The sequence below is a fragment of the Vidua chalybeata genome, chromosome 6 (genome assembly GCF_026979565.1).
Source record: "Vidua chalybeata isolate OUT-0048 chromosome 6, bVidCha1 merged haplotype, whole genome shotgun sequence".
NCBI lineage: Eukaryota > Metazoa > Chordata > Aves > Passeriformes > Viduidae > Vidua > Vidua chalybeata.
This window is the reverse complement of record NC_071535.1, coordinates 27,945,955-27,953,030: the sequence shown is the minus strand read 5'-3', so window position 1 is coordinate 27,953,030 and position 7,076 is coordinate 27,945,955. Positions and strand designations below refer to the sequence as shown.

The following is a 7,076-nucleotide window of genomic DNA, read 5'->3' as shown; positions in this document are numbered from 1 at the left end:
GTATTTTACGTAGTCTGTAGTTTGTACTGGGCTGTTGGAGTAGCGTCACGGAGAACATATGCCATTCCCACTGATCTGTGTTTGTGTGGTCAAAACAGTAAAGGGCACTCTTGTTACTTCGATAGGTTTCCGAGCCCTTGCTGGGCTACGGCTACATGGCACCTCTAAGCACCAAGACACGGGGCAAAGGATGTATTGTAAGAACGCATGGGAGTATGCTTGGCATAGCTGACATTTATTGAACTATCCAAAATTAAATAAATTAGTTACAGATAAAGAAATGCTAGGTATTCCATGACACAAATTGTTGCACGAACTGCCTTCAACTAAGTTGTTTTGTTTTCAGGGCTGCTCTGCAAGCATCTTCCACACGGTTGGTGGAAATGAGAGATCCCATGGGCTGTTCTGCATTTTCAGAGACGATCAAATCAATCCTGAGAGGGGGGAAAAAAAAGTCGCTTTAGAAGGAGAAAAACTGCTGCTTTGGAGAGTTCAATGAATTATTTTAAATGCCGTATATCAGAGAAAAGGCCTCCTATAACAGATTCCTAGATCGTGTCGAATTATAATGAATTGAAGCACAAGAAGCAATTACAAAGCAAATATTGTGATCGGTGTTGTGGGTAAAATCGGAGCCGGATTTATAGAGGAATATTAACTCAGATTTTTTTTTTTTAAATCAACATTGATTAGAACGGTGTTAAGCCTAGAGACCTCTTCCTGTAGATGGCGTCCTTTGGGTACTGAGTAATCAATAATAGTACAGTCATACTCAGGAGACTTTATTAAGCTTTAGATAGTAAAATAATTAATATATTTTTAGTTATATTTTTATTGAAAGTGAAAACCCCTGGATTTATCGTAAGCAAAAATGTGTTTCTCCTTCACGCGGATGCAAATAAAAACTGTTTGAATAAATAAGTTCTTTCTGAACATTTTGTTGTCAAAGTGTTAAATGTCCCCGTCATTTTTATTCAAACACTAACATGATTACAGCCAATTATATATTCACCACTGTTCTTTATTTTAGAGTAATTGTACTTGTCACTAATAAAACAGAGACATAATGGATCGCTACTGTTCTGAATTTTAAAGCAATTTTCTGTAATTTGATTGAATTATACATCATCTCCACTACTTTTTTATTTCTATATTTTGAAATCCTATTTTCTTGAAAATTGCAGTTCTATTCCTGTTTTGTTGATCCTGAAGTAACGAAACCTTCTGTAACATTTATAAATAGAGCCTCGTCCCTTTTGAAATGTGGAAAATCATTATTTCAGTCCCAACATACTGAAAGCTTTAGATTGAAAATATGAAAGTCCAGAGAAGTGCCCAAACCAGATCGTTGGCTCAACACGCGGTCCTTGGAAATGAGAAGCAGAACAAGCAGTGAGGAAAAAATCTCCAGTGTGCATAGGAAGGATTGATGACTTTACTGCAATGATTTGAGGAGTTTCTTGGGGCTCAAACATAGAAAGACGTCAATACAAGCAGTTCAGTTGCTAGTATTTACCACGGAAGAAAAAAGACACGGGGAAAATACATGCCAATTACATTCCTCCAAGAATTTAGAGCCACTATACTGTCCATATGTTCTTTTAGTTAGGCGATTATAGGTGAGAAGCCTAGAATTGACTTGGCTATCTTTAGGAACAGACAATAGAGACGCAGAATGATACAGAAGTATATGGAGAGACCGTAAACACATACAAAATACTGCGGTGAGTTATTCTACTGCTCCTCATGTTGTTTCTCTGAGAATGAGCTCTCAGAGGGCTGGAGTTTTGTTGTTGTTTTCCAAAGCCGAAAGCATGCCTTTAATTTAGCAATTGTATCAACCATCAGCGCAGAGAGGTATGATCTGCCTTGTCGACAAACACAAATCAAAAAATTATACAAAGGCTTTCACAAGTTAATTTCATATGACAAAACACGTGCCCACCACAGCAGATAAAGTTGAACTATCGTTTGCAAACCGTGGGATTGTGTAAAAAGATGTTTTTAAGTACAGTCAAACACGAATGTTTTCTCCATTATTCTGTAAGGTAAAATTAAGGGAAGGCGCAGGAACGAGCGAGTGGCTCGCTGTGAGATGCTTTCAGTGAAGCTTTAGCGGGACACGATACCGACCTTCAGTGAGAACCACGCTTGTTGTTTTGCAGATTCCCTCTCTAGTATAGCCACAGAAATTAGCTTGAAGTCGCCTTGGAAGGCAGGAAAAAAATAATAAAAAAGAATTATTTTTCGTTTAATTAATTCCAAAGTGTACAATGACTTGAGAGACTTTTCTTTGCCCTTTCATTGGTGTTTTGAAATGAATACGAAAATAAAGTGTAATGTCATCCTCTGCAATATTCTGCTAGAAGACAAATGGAAATTACTTATTTGTTGAAGTTTCCGTAGCTACGGCATGATTTCATTACTTGGTAGCGTGCATAGCTCGTTTATAATAAACATTGTTTTCTAAAAACTCCTAGGAAACATAACCTCAGTGTGTGTGAGCGTCTATGAGAGTGCCTCATCTAAAAGACGGAGAGAAGAAACCATACCAGGGGGATGCATTCCGGGAGAAATCTTTCTACGTTTTTCCTCTCCCCATTGTCAATGCCGGGAGAGTCTGTCTGCAGCCACTTCATTTTCTTGGTCATATTATTAGCGAGGCAAAACTACAAGCCCCAGGCTTTAGCGAGTCATGGTCCGTGCTCGGTGGGAGGGACACAAATGGGATTTAACTTGTTGCCAGTCATTTTTGTGTGTTTGTTTGTTTGTGCTGGTGCTTTAAAAGCGAAACAAATTCCAGAAACAAAGCGGGGGGGAGGGGGAGGCCGGGGAGAGAGGGAGGGGGAAAACAAGCTCTATATAAAAGGCATATCATATTAAAATAATACATGGACACACCCACTGATATCAAGGGTACGATATCAGCCCTTCCCCAAGAAACTTATTTCTAAGTGGTAGCGGTTATAATCATCCAACAAGCCCCTTGCCATCACTCCCCCCTCCCTCCGCTAAAGAAAGGAAGAATGAAAGAAAGAAAACATGGAGACCACCCTGCCCGACATAAAAAGTATTCAGAACAAGCTACACAAAGAGGCAGATCCTGCGAGCCCTACTTGTGCCAGGACACCAAGGAGCGGGCAGGGTCCACTTCCCGAGCAGCCTCATTGGCGCTAGCGCCAGCCCCATCATCCCGACACCCGCCAAGCTCGGGTGTCGGCCGCGAGCGAGGAACGAGGAACGGTACCTCGCTCCGGCACCTCCTCACGCCTGAGCCCTGACACGGGGAAAGTCAACAGCATCCTCACTCCGAGGCTGCCGAACGCCTTCTCCTAGAGTGGTGTACAGTCGATTGTGTCTTTCTTTGTACACCGGGCATTTTGCTGTGGTTACAAGGGGACCCCGGGGCGGGGGAAGATAGAAGGATAGGGGAGAATGACGCGCTTTTGTAGGCCCTAAAATATGGATCCGCAGCTGACCCAGCCAAGTCCGAGACCCCGCCGAGCCGAGGGCTGCGGTGGAGGCGCGGTGCAGGGACTGGGCCGCGACGCACGGAGCAGCGGCGAGCGGGCAGCGGCGGGCGCGGCCCGGCCAGGTAGGACGGGCGGATGGGCACCCCCGGGCACCGGCGCCCCCCCGTGCCCGGATGCCTTTGGCGGAGCGACGAAATGGGAACAGCGCTAGGAGAAAGAGACAGACGCTATCTGTCCTTCTGCTGAGGAAGGGGTGGAAGCCGGGGAGGGGGGCGGGTGGAGCGGGGGAAAGGGCGTCTTTTCTCTCGAATCACCGAAAAACTGCAAAGCCAGACTCATGTGTCATTTGCCAAAGATTACGTTTATAGGAGGCTGAAGAGCTTTAGAACAACACCATGAAAATATTCCAGCAACAGTTTCTTAGGAGTCAAAGAGCAGCTAGAGGTCTTCTTCAAGCACTACTTGGGGTTTGTTTTGTTGTTTTTCTTTTTTCTCCCCAGGTTTTTCTTTCCCCCCCCCCGTATTTTATTTCACATTCTTTGCTTCAATATCACAACGCCGACAAAGCACCGGCCTAGAACGTTTTAACAGTAAATTCAACAGAATATAAAACTATGTATTTAAATCTGGAGAACAGAACATGGTTTTTAACTTATTCATTTCTCCCTTGCATTTTATTATCGTCGTCTGCATAACGCTGTGGATAATTCCTAAAGGATATTTTATATTTTTGTTTCTGAATTAAGGAGAGCTTTTGTTACACAGATAGACCTATTGCCTATGCAGGTGCAATGGCTCTTTTCTGCACGCTGGCATATAAAAAAAAAGCGATATATAGGATCTAAAAACCCGCAGGTCTTCAAGTTGGCAGTGAGTATAAAAGTATTCTGTTCTGAAAAATTGCGGCAGTGGCAGCTGAACACAATAAATCTAGTGGATGCTCTACTAGCCTAGATAGGCTTTCTGTGGATGGCATTCTATAGCTACGGGAATAAATAAATAAAATCTTCAGCTTTTAATTAAGGCGATTTAATTCAGACCTCTCCACTCCGCGTAGTCGCCGTGGGAAATGTATACTCCAATGTTTACTCGGATCTCTTTCTGTCACTATTCTGTCTTGTTTTACGCTTACGACATCAGCAAAGCTTTCTGGCCCCTACAGCCATTGTTTCCCATTTCGACGTTCTCCGTTGAACCTCTGCCCGCCCAAGAAACTCCCTAAAGTTCAACAGGATGGAACTCAGTGCACTTAGTTTATTAATGTCATTGTTTTAAACGCTACCTCTCCCCTAGTTGCTCAGGCTTCTCTAAGGTATACAGTGCCCCGCTGGCGGTTCCTTATGGTACAGTGCAGCTTCTCAAAAGATCATCGGATGGAGAAATTTAGCTCTTTTTGAAACATTTAAGTAACTGAGCAATTAGTTCTGAATGGGGTGGGGGGGAGGGAAGACTAGAGAGCTTAAATAAGGTGGGGGCAGCGGGGAGAGACACAATACAGCTAGCCCAAAAACAACAGGGATGTGTATGCATGGGAGGGAAACTTAAAAGGTTTGTATTTAAAGTGTGCTTGCAAGGTCTTCGGCACAATATGTGCTGCTCTCCTTAAAGGGGCACCGAGTGCCAATAACCATTAGTCATCCAGTAAGGACCTTTCATTACAGATTTATCTTTAGGGGGAGTTCCCCGAAGGGAACATAGCTGCGGATTTCAAACCCGGTCCAGTTCCAGTTACACAGTGCGTACACGCTGCAATAGAAGGTAGAGATACTTACCAGAGTTTCGGGAATGCGCGGATAGCACCAAGGTCTCTGCAGTGCTCCTTTCCTCTGCGGAATACTATCTTGCATCCGAGGCAGATCCCAGTCTATATTTGATATTAACAGCCTCAAATACGAGGCTCTCCCATAGACATTTTTTTCCAGGGTTTTCAAGCAAATTTCTCGGTGCCACAATGTTATGATGGAAGGATGCTGAAATGACAGGCCTTGTAGACGCTTGTCTTAATCATCGGCTTCTTAATTTAGTTTTAGTGCTGTGGTTTTGTGTGTGTGCGCGTGTGTGTCTGCGCTTGTGTGCGCGCAAGAGAAGCCTCTGACAACCTGCAGCTTCCTAATGACTGACGAGGCAGGGCTGCTGCAGCAAAGTAACACTTCCCTGGTGTGAAGACCTCTTACTGGGAAGTTTAGTTCACTACTGTTCTCGCAATCCTAATCGTATAACTTGTAACTAAAACCTATGGAAGAAGGATATAGCATGCTAAATAGACTAACTTCTAATCACTAGAAGCTGTTGAGGATTAACTGGAAGCTGGCTAGAGGCGGACACCTAAACTTAAATCTACAAATGCAGAGAGAAGTCTGGACCATTGAATGCTTCTTCCTCTCCCTCTTTGCCTCCATTCATCCATCCACCTTCAGTCCCATTCACCCCTCTTCAAAATGTTTGACTAACTCTCTCTCTTTGTTAGCGCACTGCTCTGTCCCCATTCGCCATGCCTTAGCAGCAGGGTATCAGTATCTGCTGAGCAGTCCTTACCTTAATTGCCCAGGTAACCTGGAATAAATAAGGCAAGCTTCTAGTCAAGGGGGAATAGAATTATATAAGCGTATATGGAAGCATTTACTGTACCGAATGTGATATTACTGATTGTTAAACCAAAGTGTCCGGACTCGTTTCATGGAAGCATGATGCCATCGAAGCGTGGTTACTAAATACCCTTTCTTCATGGCTGAAAAAAAAATTCTCATTCATTTCTTAAGCTGTCAGTACATTTTAGCAGCTTAACCGCCATGAAAGAGCTCATGAGTACAGAGCCACTATACCCGTGTGAAGGGGGATTGAAGGCTGAAGCTGAGGCGGGGGGTGGTGCAAGGGAAGTACGTTATATGCATTAAGTGTACATTGGAGAGGGTCTTTTCTTCCTTTGGCCTTTAATTTAAACACGAAATAAAAATTAAAATTAAAAAAAAAAAAAAAAAAGTAGGGGGGAGGGCGTGGGCAGAAAAGTATGTGGTTGAAACACTATCCCTACGAGTTATACCCAAGAGCTGCACGGAGATCGCTGCTGAATGGCACTCCAGCCAGGACGTTTCAACTCAGCTATTCAGCCCCATCCTGACCCCGGAGTAGATACTCTCAGTCTATCCCCGCCGCTCGGTTCGGTGGATCCGCAGCGTCGAACGTGCAGGTGAGGCATCATTCACACTCTGCAAAGAGCCGGTTCCCCTCTGCAGACCCACCCGTATTTCACAGGGCTGGGGCTGTGTGCCTCCGTTCCACGCACAAGCTTCTATTCCAAACACTCCACAAAACCTGCCCTGTTAGAAAATGCTGCCATGAGGAACTTTCTTAAAAGAATTCGGGTTTAGACAGAGTTGAGCGGTCAAACCTGCTGCTCGTGCAGTGCCCCGATGAACAAAGGTACCACTGAAGTGGAGTTGTGTTCTGGGCAGAGCTCAGGAAGGAACTGGCGTTAGAGTAAGACTCTTGCATTTCCAAAGTAAATAGTTTTATAAAGAATGCCTTTCCTGCCGAAGGAAAAAAAAAAAAAAAAAAAAAGACTCGAAAGTTAAAGTCCAGCAGAAATTATAATTGACGTGGCTT

General features: G+C 43.9%; 1 long non-coding RNA gene across 1 annotated transcript; it reads right to left on the bottom strand.

Moving 5' to 3' along the window:
- Positions 1 to 214: 214 nt before the first annotated feature.
- Positions 215 to 6,382, bottom strand: LOC128790194 (uncharacterized). Its single transcript, XR_008431656.1, has 3 exons — positions 5,246 to 6,382; positions 2,134 to 2,207; positions 215 to 434 (listed from the first exon to the last, which is right to left on the bottom strand). It is a non-coding gene; the product is annotated as an uncharacterized LOC128790194 (long non-coding RNA).
- Positions 6,383 to 7,076: the final 694 nt, after the last annotated feature.